This window comes from Elgaria multicarinata, chromosome 3 (genome assembly GCF_023053635.1).
Source record: "Elgaria multicarinata webbii isolate HBS135686 ecotype San Diego chromosome 3, rElgMul1.1.pri, whole genome shotgun sequence".
Taxonomy (NCBI): Eukaryota; Metazoa; Chordata; class Lepidosauria; order Squamata; family Anguidae; genus Elgaria; species Elgaria multicarinata.
In genome coordinates this window covers 127,957,452-127,972,453 of record NC_086173.1, presented here as the reverse complement: position 1 = coordinate 127,972,453, position 15,002 = coordinate 127,957,452, and the positions used below count along the sequence as shown (strand labels likewise).

General features: G+C 39.2%; 1 protein-coding gene across 4 annotated transcripts in view; it reads left to right on the top strand.

Annotated features, from left to right (window-relative positions):
• LOC134395511 (contactin-4-like) overlaps window positions 1–15,002 on the top strand; it is a 637,778-nt gene that overhangs the window by 60,470 nt on the left and 562,306 nt on the right. For all 4 annotated transcript variants that reach the window (XM_063121675.1, XM_063121677.1, XM_063121676.1 and 1 more), the window contains exon 2: window positions 10,382–10,422. The gene's annotated coding sequence lies outside the window, so the exon portion shown is untranslated. The remainder of the gene's footprint in view (window positions 1–10,381; window positions 10,423–15,002) is intronic.

Sequence of the window (15,002 nt, the reverse complement as noted above, 5' to 3'; positions counted from 1 at the left end):
ATAGGACTGGAGCTTGTGATGCAAATATTGTATGACAAAAAAAGTTGCAATGTACTTTATAATTTATCAAATAGCTGGAAGATGAATAAAGCAGGATATTCCTTTTGGGCAAAATAATGATTTGCCTTCACAAGAGACTCGGTTTTCAGCTTATTTCCTTGTGTGGGCTTTGAGTAGGATGGAGCTGGCCTGTTAAGGTTACTATTTCAGCTTCTATTCTGGTTCAGGAAAAAGTTGAGGTCACTAAGGAGGTTTTCTCCTCTTTTTTTAGATTTTTGAAAAAAGTGTTGTAGCTGCTCGTGGCAGTACATGGCTTTCTGAAGCTTGTTGTTTGCTTGGAGGTCCAGAATGTACCTGGAAATGCTGCTACATGATTTAAATACACCAAAGCTTCGTGTTGGCATATAGAGGCTACTGAAATTTCTGTATCAGCTACTACCTATAATCATTCCACCTGATATTAATAAACTCACAGTTAACTTTTAATAACTTTTAGAAACTAGGTACTCTTCAGGTTTATCCTAGTTCTAAGAAGATCATCGTGGTTGTCTGCAACAATAAATCAAACAGCTGTTGATACTATTATTATTATTATTTATTTATTTATTTATTTATTTATATAGCACCATCAATGTACATGGTGCTGTACATAGTAAAACAGTAAATAGCGAGACCCTGCCGCATAGGCTTACATTCTAATAAAACCATGATAAAACAATAAGGAGGGGAAGAGAAAGCAAACAGGCACAGGGTAGGGTAATAAATTATCTCCCTTAATAATTAGCAATATGCTGATTTAAAACGCAGCAGAATTTCTCATAGTGCTAACCAAAGGTTATCGAATGAGAACTTTCAGTTAGAAATTCAGTGGGGCAAAGGTGAAAAAGGTAGGTGAAAAAGTAGTATATGTGGGACCGTCAGAGTTTCCTCCAAAGTTTGGGACACTTACCCTTTGTGGCTGTAGCAGATGGTGAGGGTTTCTTTTTTATGTAGCAGTGTTCCTCTGGGTGACAACTATTCTCCATCTTCTAGAAACTTTCTCAAAATAGTACAACATCCTCATAAGGTAGGTTAAAATGAAATGGCCAAGGTCACCTTGTGAGCTTAATGACTGAGTAGGATTCCCCCCTCCCCTGGTCCTAATCAAATACTCATACCTCTACAGCACACTGGCTTTATAGTGTTATCTGGAATTATTATCAACTTTTTATTCTGAAAGAACATGTATTTACTGTTCTCTACATGAAATTAAACACATTATCCAATGTATGTAGGGTGGTATGCAACAGCATGGTAGTTAGTTCTTCCCCAGCTACATCTCTCTCTATAAAATGCTTAGGTATGTTTCCATAAAGGCTTTAGCTGATACAGGTTGCTAAGCAACAGTAACAACGTGTAACGTCAGCTGATACAGGTTGCTAATCCCCTCGCCCGACTCCTCCGGGCTTTCCAAGGTAATCCTACCGCCTTCTGCCTCTTTGCTCCCCCCCCCATGAAGGGGGCAGTGCCACGGTCAGGAGCATGAGCGAGGCACATCCAGGACCCTTGGTGGCCAGGTGGGAGGCTGCTCACCTGCGAACTGGGCGGGCGGCCCAAGGCTGACAGGAACCCCGGGGAGAGGGGGACACCTGCTCCCCCTCCCCCCGACCTCCCTGCCCCCCAGGTCTGCCAGACGGCGCTGTATTGGCAGCCTCCAGGCAGCCTGCACCCCCACAGTGATATTTAATTCATAAAGTTTAAGATATGCTACAATGGCGTATGTTACGCCGGGTACAGCTAGTGTGTTTTTAAAACATCTATAGAACCCCTTGTGCATACACCACTCTATGTGATTGGAAATCCTTGAAGATCTGGGTCCTCTCAAGTGAACAACTGTGTGTGCAGGAGCACTCTATAAATGTTCTGCTGAATGCATATTGACTGAGTGCAGAGCTGACTCGTAAAGCTGCAGCTTTCCTCTACCTGCATTCATTTAGTTCTCAAAAAAGTACGTGTCAAGAGCTAAGTTCAATTCAACACAAGTTCAACAAAGAGGGTTGGATCCAGACTTAATCAGTCTTAGGGCTCATCTACACCAAGCAGATGGCATGAATTTCTTCCAGCTGTGGCTAAGGGCTCATTTACACCAAGCTGTATATAACACTTTGAAAGTGGTATGAAAGCAGTATATAAAATGCAGGAGCCACACTACTGCTTTGTAGCGGTATTAAGTGCACTGACAACTGTTGGGGCCCATGACACATACCATGTACTGCTTTCATACCACTTTCATAGTGTTATATCCTGCTTGGTGTAGATGTGTCATGGGCCCCAACAGTTGTCAGTGTACTTCATTACCACTATAAAGCAGTAGTGTAGATCCTGCAGTGCACTTCAATATCACTATAAAGCGGTAGTGTGGCTCCTGCCTTTTATATACTGCTTTCATAGTGGAATATCCTGCTTTGTGTAGATGAGCCCTTAGGCTAAATCTACACTACTGTTTTATATTATTATTATTATTATTATTATTATTATTATTATTAATTTATATAGCACTATCAATGTACATGGTGCTGTACAGAGTACAACAGTAAATAGCAAGACCCTGCCGCATAGGCTTACATTCTAGCGGTATTGACATGCATTGAGAACTGTTGGGGCACATTACACATTCTATATGCCACTATTGTAGAGTTATTTCAAGGGAGCTTTGGCTATTGGGCAGTATAAAAATGCAATACATAATACTAATACTAATACTAATAATTTCTTGCTTTTTTATTCCACATTGTCCAAAATATCTCAACAAATGTCACTGTGTGTGCTATGAGGTATAAATCTACAAGAGAGATATAGCATTACCATGATGGGATCATAATGATATGACCAGGAGTAGATTTGTCCATAGAGTAGATCCATTGAAATCAACAACACATATGATATTCATAACAAATTTACTATGGTGTAAGCTTTCATAGACAGTTTCATCAATATAGAGTTAGTGGACACAGTAACTTTACTTAGCTTGTAATCATTCTACTTTATTACAGGATACAATGCTATAAATAGCAGAAATATGAAGGCATTTTCAAAATTAAGCCATGACAGAATGTAGTTTAAAGGTTTTCCCCAGCCAACAGACAAGACCAAATGTTATCAGCAGCAGCTTACAGTTGCCATAACCTCCCAAAACTATGTGTTGCCAGAAACACAGATTTGTTTTCTCTGCACAATTAAGCGTGGAATTGTGAGAAATGAAGTGATGGACACTTTTTTTCCTTCCTCCATACTTGACATTCATGCTGCTACTTCATATCCAATAGAGATCACTTAAAAATGAACCTCTATTTAGGTATACCTGAGAGAGAAAAAATCAGTGCTGATAGGGAGAGTCACATTAAAGTAATGCCATTGTTTATATCCAGCATTATACTGCCACTCTGGACCTCTTCCTTATCATTTACAGAAGAATAGCTACGAAAATTTCTGAGCAGCTTATAGCCTAACTCAGTCTTATTGTAATGCATTATAGAATGTCCTATAGGAGAGCATTGTGTTTGTTTCACAATAATTTCATAGTTATGATTCGCCGTGTGCTCTCTGCTTATGAAAGAAGCGAGTGTTCGAGTTGACTGGTAGTCAATGGATACTTATTTAAAGTGAAATTGCTTTAGGCTTGCTGTGTACTGGGTGGTAACATAGTTAAAATGCATTAGCTTTTAAGTGTAGAAATATGTTTCAGTGTGACCTGAAAAGATATAACAGCAATTACTTTAATTAACACCTAAAACGTGAGCTACATAGCACCATACATGGTAGTTTGGTTATGGATGGATGAATTCATTTTTCAGTGTTATGGAATTAAAGCTACTGTAACTTCCTTTTTCAAGTTTATCTTTCTCAGAAAACAAACAAACATCAATTTACCTTGGCAACCATTTTTTAGGAGTCTAAATAAGTATATTTCTCTAATGTAAATATTACAATTTTTGTTGTACTTCCAATGTACTTATGTGCATTCACATACAAATAATGTCATTAAAACTACAGAACCCAAACCAGGTGAAATACGTAAATCATACATTAAAAATTCAACAAACAAATTATTAATAATGCTATTAGTAATAGCCACTGTATGTCAAGATATTGCTCGAATTAGTACGGTTAATGTGTGAGGGACTCATACTAAATGAGTTATAAGTGAGTTATGGGATATATTGGAAAAAGGGTTTCAAGCTACAAAGGCTTGAAAACCTAACATTTTCTCTGTGGGTTTTGTTTATTTTGGCTTGTATGGCTTTTTCAGTGGTTCTCTATATTAAACAGGGATGTTGGAAGGATTCAATATGTGTTGTAAACATAAACTAGGGTCTCGTGACCTACATAACTATACAGTTTGTGCAGGTAGGTTTTCAACGTATAGTGTTTGAATATTTATTTATTTATTTATTGCATTTCTATACTACCCAATAGCTGAAGCTTCAAGGCCAGTTCACAAAAATTAAAATCATGAAGTAGAATTCAAAGTATTGAACAAACAACATTGTAAAAAAATATATATAAACGTACAATATAAAAGCACAACCAGGATAAAACTGAGCAGCAATGCAGAGTTTTATACAAATTTAAAATACAGCTTTAAAACAGCAAAGTTAAAAGCCTCTGGACTTAGCTAGATGGGGTGAAATCCTGGGGCGATCCCCAAGATCATCCCTGTGCGTCCTCATGACGCACAGGGGATCCCGGGAATAGGGAGGTACGATCCCTCCCTTACCCTGAGATCTTGCCGTACACTTTAGGCCCGCTTTTTCCATGGTCTTGGGCTGAGCCCGAGACCGCGGAACGTATGTGCAGGTGTCACAGTTTTTCCTGGTTCCTTGCGGTTACTAGTGAGGAGCTGGGAGCTGCACACGGGGCGCAGAACTCCTCAGGATCACTGCGCCCATCGGGGGTGGGGAAAATATTTTTAAAAAAAACAACCTTACCTTTTGCACACAAGCGCTCGTGTGCATCTTCTTTAAGAAAAAAGCACAAAATGGCGGGCGCAATGCGTCTCCCTCTGAGGTTGTTGCGCACCGCGTGTGAACAGAGGGGGAGATCTCGTGATAAAAATATCACGAGATCTTCATCCCTCCGTCCTGCTAGACTGGTAGGTCTATCTAAGGCCTCTGATAATAAACTGTTAAAATACTGGGAAAATAAAAAGGTCTTCACCTCGTGTCAAAAGGAGTATAATGTAGGTGCCAGGCAAAGAGCACCTTTTATCAGCTTAGGTTGATATACCAACTACACCCTTATCTGGATAGAGATAGACTAGCTACAGTTATCCATGCTCTGATAACCTTTTGTTTGGATTACTGCAATGCGTTATACGTGGGGCTGCCTTTGAAAACAGTCCGGAAGCTTCAGCTGGTACAAAACAGGGCAGCCCTTTTACAACTTCATTGGCTGCCAGTCCAGGTTCGGGCCCAATTCAAAGTGCTGGTATTGACATTTAAAGCCCTAAATGGTTTGGGGCCAGGTTATTTGAAGGAACGCCTCCTCCCATATGTACCTGCTCGGACCTTAAGATCATCTACAGGCACCCTTCTCCGTGAGCCCCTGCCAAAGGAAGTGAGGCAGGTGGCTACTAGGAGGAGGGCTTTCTCTGCTGTGGCACCCCAGTTGTGGAATGGGCTCCCCAGAGAGGTGTGCCTGGTGCCTACACTGTACTCTGTTCGTTGCCAGCTGAAGACCTTTTTATTCTCTCAGTATTTTAACACTTAATTTTAACTTAAATTTAAATTTTACTGTTCTAACTCTGTATTTTAATCTTATATCAATTTTGCTGCGTGGTTTTATCCTGGTTGTGCTTTTTATACTGTATATAGTATTTGTGTTTTTAACCTGTTTGTTGTTTTATTATGATTTTAATTTTTGTGAACCGCCCAGAGAGCTTCGGCTATTGGGCGGTATAAAAATGTAATAAATAAATAAATAAATAAATAAATAAATCTCTCTAGGGAGCTCATTCTACAGCCGGGGTGCCACAGCAGAGAAGGCCCTCCTCCTGCCTCATATCCTTTGGCAGGGGCTCACAAAAAAGGACCCCTGAAGATGATCTTAGGGCCCAATCTTTAACAGTTGAATTGAAAAGGACGTTTCAGCAGGTGTCACTTGTATATGTGGGGAACCTGGTGAAATTTCATCTTCATCACAACAGTTAAAGCTGCAGGTGTCCTGCCTTTTTTTGTATCTGGTCACTCTAGTATAGCTCCTGCAGCTTTCACTGTTGTGATAAAGAGGGAATTTCACCAGATTCTCCATATATACAAATGACACCTGCTGAAATTCCCTTTTCAATACAAGTGTTAAAGATACAGGAGCCCTGTCCTCCTTTTCATATGGTCACCCTACTATAGCTAGGCTATCTCTGTTCACATAAAGGCGCAGTTTATATATCAGCCTAAGCTGATAAAAGGTGCTTTTTGCCACTGAGTTGACCTGAGCCTCAAGTGACAGTTCTGGATCCAAGAACACCCCCAAATTACAAACCCAATCATTTAGGGGGAGTGCAACCCCCTCCAGAACAGGTTGAATATCACCTAGCTGGACAGATGAATAGTAGTGTCCTTCCTCCCCAGGTGTGTTTGGTAAACCACTTCCTTGGCAAAACATTGTTGTAACTGCAGCACCTTTCAAAAGCACCTTTTAGTAAGACTGTTTGCTGGTTTTTCAAATTAAAAGGAGAAATTCCCACTGGGGTATGCTGAAAACCTTGGCCTTTCCTAAAGTAACTCTTTTGAGCCAGTTCCAGATACCAGTCAACATGTGATACATTTCTTTGTATGAATGCGTGCAACTTTTTGTTGATCACATACAACTTTATCTTGACCATGTAATTCTACCCCACCCCATCTTTCTTTAATATACTGATTGACAACACATGTCTCATCATATTAGTACTTGCAAGCAAATTAAAACACATGAGGTTTCAGCCATATATTGTCCAAATGTTTGGCCTCCACTAGCATGGAACCTTTTCACAAAATCTCAGATGTTTACTTCCTTGATATCTAGCTATGTGCAGATTTAAGTCAAGCCCCATATGAGTTTCTTTCTCTTGAAGCCTGGATGTTATTTCTGTTCTGGGAGGCCTTGGAAGAACTGGGTTTCTCAATCCCACATGCTTCACATCAAGCCATTTTACTTGAGCTGGAAGAAAACTCTTCCCTCTAGCTAATCTGAATGAAAGCTACTACAGTGCAAAGGACAAAAGACATGACATTAAAACTTCAGAACTGGGGTTGCTGTTCTCTCTTGCAGCTTAAGAACATGACTCACCAGTGCTGGCTAAGATATGTCGCAATTGGTCTCCAGGATAGAGTCTAATTATATGTGTGCAGTACATACTTGTTAAGAGAGAGCTATAACCCTTTCATTCTGAAACAGTAACACACAATTCTCCAGCCAAAATTACAGCTAGCAAAATTGTTAAATAAGCTAGGAAGTAAGTGATTGTACCAATGAATCCAGTGGGTGTGTTTCGTCTAAATTAAATGAAAGAAAGAGAGTAGGGATTTTTTTGGGAGATGAGAATAACATGGACAGATCATTTACCTGATCAGTATTAACCCTCAGGCTGTCTGTAAACTCTGCAGGAGTGGTGGGCAGATTTTAATGTTCTGCCCCAGGAGATTTATGAATCAAGATGGTTTTCTGAAGTCTCTTGTTTAGTCTCCTGCAAGTTTAGCCAGTGATCATACTGAGACCTTTCTCTCTGCTTAGAGTAAGGGGATGACCCAGGCTCTAGCTATGATTGGTCCCAAATGTCTGTAACTACTTGTAGTAGAGCTGTATCAGCTCCTCAGTATTTTGGGAGCTGAGGGCAATGAAATGACTGGGTCATTACTAGAATGTAAATGTCAAAAGACTCTTAATGAGTATGACTGAACACAGTTAAAAATCCATCTTTGATTATATACTGTGGTAGTGGTGGCAGTGAAGAGATCCTTATTCTTCATCACCATTGCATTTGCTTAATGTCATCTAAGAAAGATATTTTGGATAGTGAAGGGCCTCCTGAAAACCTGAGCCCTGAAAAGACAGATGTGACCAATTTGCTAGACATTTTGTAGCTAATGTTGCTCATATCTTAAGATACCATTGTTTGAATGGATATGACAGAGTGCTGTCCAGTCATATTATTACGGATACCTCTCAGCTTGTACAATTGGAAGACATGAATTAACTGCTTTTTCCTCCGCGCCTGCCTGCCACTGAAGTAAGAAGCTGTGAACGGGTCTCCTCACCTGTCAGGGGAGGAGATCCATCCACCACCAGGGAAGGATGCAGCACTGCAGAGCAATTTCATCTCCTGACAGGGGATCAGTTTGCTCTATGAGGCTAGAGCTGCCACCTTCCTTGTTTCTATGGCCCTGCCGGCAAGACTTTTCTCTTCTCCCAGGCATTTAACAACATATGCTAAGGTTTTTTTTTTTTAATGGACCCCAGAACTGTTGTTAAATGGATACTGTTGTTTTATACTGTTGTTTTTATATTTTGATGGTTTTAAATTTTGTATACTTTTTAATGTTCACTGTTTTTAACTTTTGTAAACTGCCCAGAGAGCTTTGGCTATGGGGTGGTATATAAAATAAATAAATAAATAAAAGAGGCGGTGGTGGAGAACAATCTCATCTCCTGACAGGTGATAATATCACTCTGTGCCGCCGCCTCTTCCTCAAGGGCAGAGAGAGAGAGCCTTTCAACAAATGTGGAAGGAAGCATTGCGGGGTGGGGTGGGGATAACAGCCCTGACAGGGTATGGTATCCCTCTGCAATGCCTCATTCCCCATTTGTTGCTATGCAGAGAGAGAGAGAGAGAGAGAGAGAGAGAGATAATGTCGGAGAGTCTCTCCTGATATCGCCTCCCTCTTAGCATAGCAACTAATAGCGTTTGCTGCAAAGTGGTGATGGCTGGTGATGGGAGATGCTAGGAGCTCCTGCTACTCTCAAGCAGCAGCAGGAGTTCCTAGCACCCCCTGTCACAAGCACTTTCCCCCCATGGTGGGGTTGGGGAAGAGCGACATGCACATCCCTAAGAACACATGGGGTGCTGTGATTGGCTGCAATCCACTGAGGAACAGCATATGCCCATCCCGGGAAGTGCATGTGGAGCTGCGGATCATGGCTCCCCCCCAAGGGACAGCATGATCGGTGGCTCTCCATGTGCTTCCCGGACAGGATTTCCCCCGGGTATAGAGTCCCGCTGGGCAAGAGGGGACTGTATGCAGGGGGGGAAATCAACGGAGCCCGCCACACAACACAGTAGTCAACAGTTGTGCAGATAATCAACTCTGCACACTGTTGATTATTTGTATTAGTTATTTCTGTTCAATAACCAACCATGATGTGATGTTTCCCTGACAGACAACACAGTAGTCAATGGTGGACTATTTAGTTTACTGTGGACTATTTAATCAACTGTTGACTATTGTGTCATCCAAACCAAGTCACTTTTTCCTATGGAATCAACCTTGTGACCAATCCGTTTTGGTATTCACTACCTCTTAAGTAGACAAGTCCTTTTGCAAACCAATGTCATCCCAACTTCCATAACATACAATTATAGAGAAGAATGGAAATCCAGTATAAAAGCTGTTCTGACTACCTTTTGGATTTCTAAATCCAGATTTTGGACCAAGCCATTTTGACCCCAGCCATTTTAAAGGAAATGCATGCTGAGATTCTCTTTGCAGCTGGAGACTGTTAGTCCCAGCTCTGAGGCTGCTGACTTTGGCATTCTGAGAGCATCTGGGCAGACAAGGCAAGTGGAAGGCTTTCCAAAGGGGTTTGGCAGGCTAAAAAGAGCTTATTTTGCCCAAAGTCAGTTTTAGGCAGTTGGGTGTTGAGTCCAGGCAGCTGAGTGATGATGAGATTCACATAGCTACAGGTGAAATAGCTGGACTTGAAGCACACAGTAGGTCTGAGAAGAGTGTATATCTGCCAAGAGAGAAAGAGTAACTCAAGTAGAAGGAAAGAAGCACTGATTCATATGGTGGAATAATCCAGGGGAGTGCTTGATTTAGCATTTTTGTTTTTAACTGGTGGTTTTACTATGCTAAATTAGCTTTGTTCATGTAGATAAACCTTTTTAAAATCCTTTTTGTGTACAGGAGGAATAATCAGAGAAGGGTCAACCTTGTAGGAATAGTGTACTGTTTCCAAGCAAAATTTTGCTCATGCAATATATAGCCTATATTGATTCACAATAGCAACTCCAGACAATTTTCAGTGAAATGCATCAGTCTCTTATATCCAGAATTTTAAAGACAGAATCTACTTACTAGATAAGCCTGACTTGTGAAGTAACCTTTTATCTGTAAAATCAGTTAACATAACTTATGTATTTTTCCAGGTGACGGTGAACTGAAGTAGAACTCTGTATCATGCCTTGAAGTAAGTAGTTTCAACTTCATTGTTTTTGCTTATCATAATGATCACCTCTTGATGTATATTCCTGAGCTTCTGCTCAACAATGAGAATCTTAGGGCAAAAAACAGCTGTGTAGAATATTTTGCTTATTCTAATCTGAGGCAGGATCAGGTTCTGGGAAAATAATCGATCCCCAAATTGCTTCAATGTGTGATTTACTCTAATGCACATGTTTTTATATTTTAGTATGATTTGAATTGAAGTTTGAATTGAATTAACATAATGTTGGCATCATTAGCAGGGCTAGACGTTCTGGTTATATTCATGTAGAAGCTGCTTGTTACCTCAGATGGGCAGCATTTGTGGGTGTGGGGAAGAAACTGTAAGAAGAAATCCTAGTAAGAGAGAAGAACTCTTGAGACACATCTATTGAGTTCAATTAATATTATAAAAATAATTGTTAAAAACTGTGGAGGCTGTATATTTGGGGAAAAGAAGCAGTCTTTTTTGAATTAATATTGAGATTGCCAAATAAAGTGCTATCATAGCCAAATACTATACGTAAAATCGGTACAGAGAACGTAGGATCAGAATACTTTTGAACAAGATCTTTATAAGCAAATTTACCAAGAGAAGATACCATGCACACTTAGGCCAAGCCTTTGTATGAGTTTCCATTAACAGTTGTCTATTGAAAGGGGTTATGCCACTGCATATTTTCTACAGCACGTAGTATATTCTTGGTCCTAAATGGTAATATAATACTATTACTACTACTACTACTAAATGGTATTATAATACTATTACTAGTACTAATACTACTACTAAAAATAAATGTAATGGTTTCTGAATGAAATAAATGGATACTTCAACTTCATTGGAACCATTAAGTTGTACTAAGTTGGTTGTATCTTATCTAAATCCTAAATTCTTCTTCCTTGATGTAGCCTCTACAGCCCCTGTAAGCTGCTCCTGAGGAGACCCTTGGGATGTAGTACTTCTGCTCACCTTGCACTAGTATCCCTTTGAATCCAGTGTATTGCAGATTTGTGCAGATAGGAGAGGAGATGTGTGAATGATCTGTATTCCTATTGTCATGCAGCTGACTAAGAAACTCTAGTAGGAGTGATGAGCAAGCTATAGAATGCTCATAAAAACTTAACACTTCTGTTATGAAGACTTATGTTTTTTTTCTTCATCATTACAATTCTTGTCATGCACAGTTTATGTGTTACTGGGGTTTAAAAAGAGTGATTGAATTGCTGATTTAAGTTTTATATGGGAAGAACTAATGTGCCTGAACTACGGCTACTGTGACTTTATTGTGTCAGTCAAAAACTGCATAACATGTTTTAAGAATAGGTTTGATAATACTCATATTGAATCTTCTACTGGATCTTGAAACTGTATGACACTACCAATTTTTAGAGGGAGATCTCTTGTCCACAATTACGTGCCAGTCTAGTTCTTCATTCTATGCAGTCTGCAAAGCCTTCACAATCATCTTTTGAAAGCTAATATGTAGGGGATTTAAAATTTTTGAAATCAATTAATAATCTACTGAATCATTCCCGCAGTGCTCTCCTTTTAATCTCAAATTTTATTACTCTGTCTCTACTGAGTGGTTGCAGATGAGCAGATCATTAAAGTATTTATTTTGGCAATTGTTCTCCTTTTTCCAGATTTGAATTATTCATATGTTTCTCTTGGGCTGTTAGCATGTTGTCAAGAATGCTAATTGACCCTATTTTATTGTTTGAAATAAGAAGATAATGGAATTTTTTTTTCCTGATCATGATGGTTCTTTTACAACTACACATAACTGTTTCAAGACATTTCTTCTACTTCTTTCTGGTTTCTTCTTTTGCTGTGTAAGGGAGTTTACCAATTTCTGGAAATGTGGAAAGGAGTATTTTTGTTTTAAATAGTACCACCCTACAAGGTAGATCAGTATTATTATATCTATTTGGCTGAGACTGAGAAACAGTAGCTTGTCAGAGGTCACTTGGCACATTTACAGCAGAGGTGAGATTTGAGCTAAGAATATTTCGTGGTTCTCAGCACATACCTTAGTAGCTATGCTAGCTTCTAAATAAAGGCAAACTAAGATAAACAGAACCAGTGTGTTGTAGTGGTTAGAGTGCTAGACTGGGGTTCAGGAGATGTATGTCTTAGCCCTACTCAACCATGCAGCTCACTAGGGCCCTTTCTACACCTAAGGATTATCCCAGGAAAATGGAGGGCTCATCCCTGCCTGCTCCCGGGATCCCCTGTGTGTCATTTGCATGCACAGGGATGATCCCATGAAAAAAGGCAGTTGTAGAAACGGCCTAGGTAAATTTGGGCCAATCACTGACTCTCATGCTAACATACCTCACAGCATTGTTGTGAGGATAAAATAGAGAGACAGACCATGTAAACTGCCTTGGTTTCCTTGCAAGAGGCAAAAAAGGCAGGAAATAAATGTTATCGTCGTCAACAATAACACCAACAACTAATTAGTGTTTTGCTTCTGCAAGGATTGAAAAGTTAGGAAAAGTTGTTTCATAAGATAATGAACTATTTCTGTTTTATCTATATGTCACCATGTAAACCATTTAAACGTCAAGATGATACCAAGAAAAGGTAAAAGGTTAAAGTTTAATATTCAGAGAAACATGAACAAGTGCCAAGAGTATCTGTCTCTTGTTTACAAATACTATTTTAGATATTTTACTGTTGTGTTTTTCATTTTAATTTGAGAATCAAATATGGTTCAAACTCAATTTGTTTTACATAGCATTTTTTGCCCAGAGTATTTTTTCCATATTTCATGATATACGAGTAGCACTGTGTGGTTTACAAGTTAGCATTTAGTCTTCCTTGGAATCATTTTGCAGCTGCTGAATATTTATATTCTAACATCAAGCATACATGAATCTCACTATAATTCCTTAATGCAAATGTGACATTTTATGCTGACTTAGTAATATGCAAAGAACATTATGCTGAAGTACAATAAACCTGATGAAAAAAAGCCAAACTCCAATCCTGACCCTCACATGGTACAAGCTGTTTGTTATCTTTGTTTATCTCTGTGTCACATTAGGTTTTATGTGACCCTTGAAAAGAAAACTGGAAAAGTGGTTGGTGACGATGTACAGGAGTTTCCTTGACTTTGTTGACTAGTTGGAGGCTTTCCTAAAGTCAAATTTTGTCCAGAGACCGCAAATTGCTGACCCCTAATGCATGGTTAGGGGTTCTTGTTCATTTTATTAGAGACAGGTGTTGTCTATTAGATGTTCTGTCTTTTATTAACAATATTTTCAGTTTCTTTCATTGCTTGTTTCTCTATCTTCAATTCCTTTGCCTCCTAATTCCTTTTTAAGCACCTTTGACCTATGAGGATTTTTGTGTTCAGAATTTTCCTGGAAAAAAATCTCTATCTCCATGCTTTCTTACATAATTCTTTTACAGTTAGCTCATTAGTTGCTACTTTTTTGGGGAAAGGCGATTTGCATAGCGCTAGGCTGCCACCACCCCTTACATAAAAACTCAGCCTAAACCAGGGGACTGTCAGACCTTACAGGACATCTCTGGGGCTTATGAAACAAAAGCCCAAACCAGGACACCTCTATTCAAAAGCTGTATGCCTGAAACCTTAAACAGTAGCAATTAGCAAGAAGAAAGCTCTAGACTTAGTACCAAGGCCAACTGGAATAAAGCACACATGTTTAATTATGACAGGTGGTAAGTTCTTTATTATTTATTTATTTATTTATTTATTTAAAACATTTGTATCCCACCCTATATCATTAGGATATCAGGGCAGCGTACAGATAAAAGCATACAGTATAAAACAATAAATATACACAGCTAAAAACAAATTAAACCATGAACCAAGTTAAAACAATATATAATTTAAAAGAATAAAACCAATTAAACCAATTAAAACAATATGCCATCTTAGTGAATTTAACCATTAAAGGCTAAGTTTTTACTTAGCGTCGAAATGAAATCAATGTTGGCGCCATTTGAGCCTGCAAGGGGAGGGCATTCCCTTTTTACAAAAAGGGAAAGGGAATAAAAATTATTAATTATTTATATAGCACCATCAATGTACATGGTGCTGTACAGAGTAAAACAGTAAATAGCAAGACCCTGCCGCATAGGCTTACATTAGGTATAGTTCTATACTATTAGAACAGAGGAAGAGACCTTTTGGATCAGGATCAGACCAAACATTTTTCTAATCTAGCATCTTCTTTCTCATAATGGTCTGCCGAACACTTTCAGGAGGACCACAAGCACATGAAGCTGATAACAGTTCTCTATTGCTTGCAGTCCAGCAACTGATATTCAGATTACAACAGAATATAGATAATAATAATTGATAAGTTGGACAGTGGAGTGCTCTTATTCAGGAGTTTATCAATGGCTGTTTTCTGAAAACTCCATTCCATTTTTCCCTCTCTTGTTTTTCCAATTTTTTCTCCTCCACATATCAGCCAGAATGCTCACTTGTCATTCAAGTGTTCTGGGGTGTTTTTGCCACTTAGGTCCCCCTCATAAAGTTTATTTGTACTTCAGCAACATTAGGAGTCTCCGAACCTGCTAATGCCTAC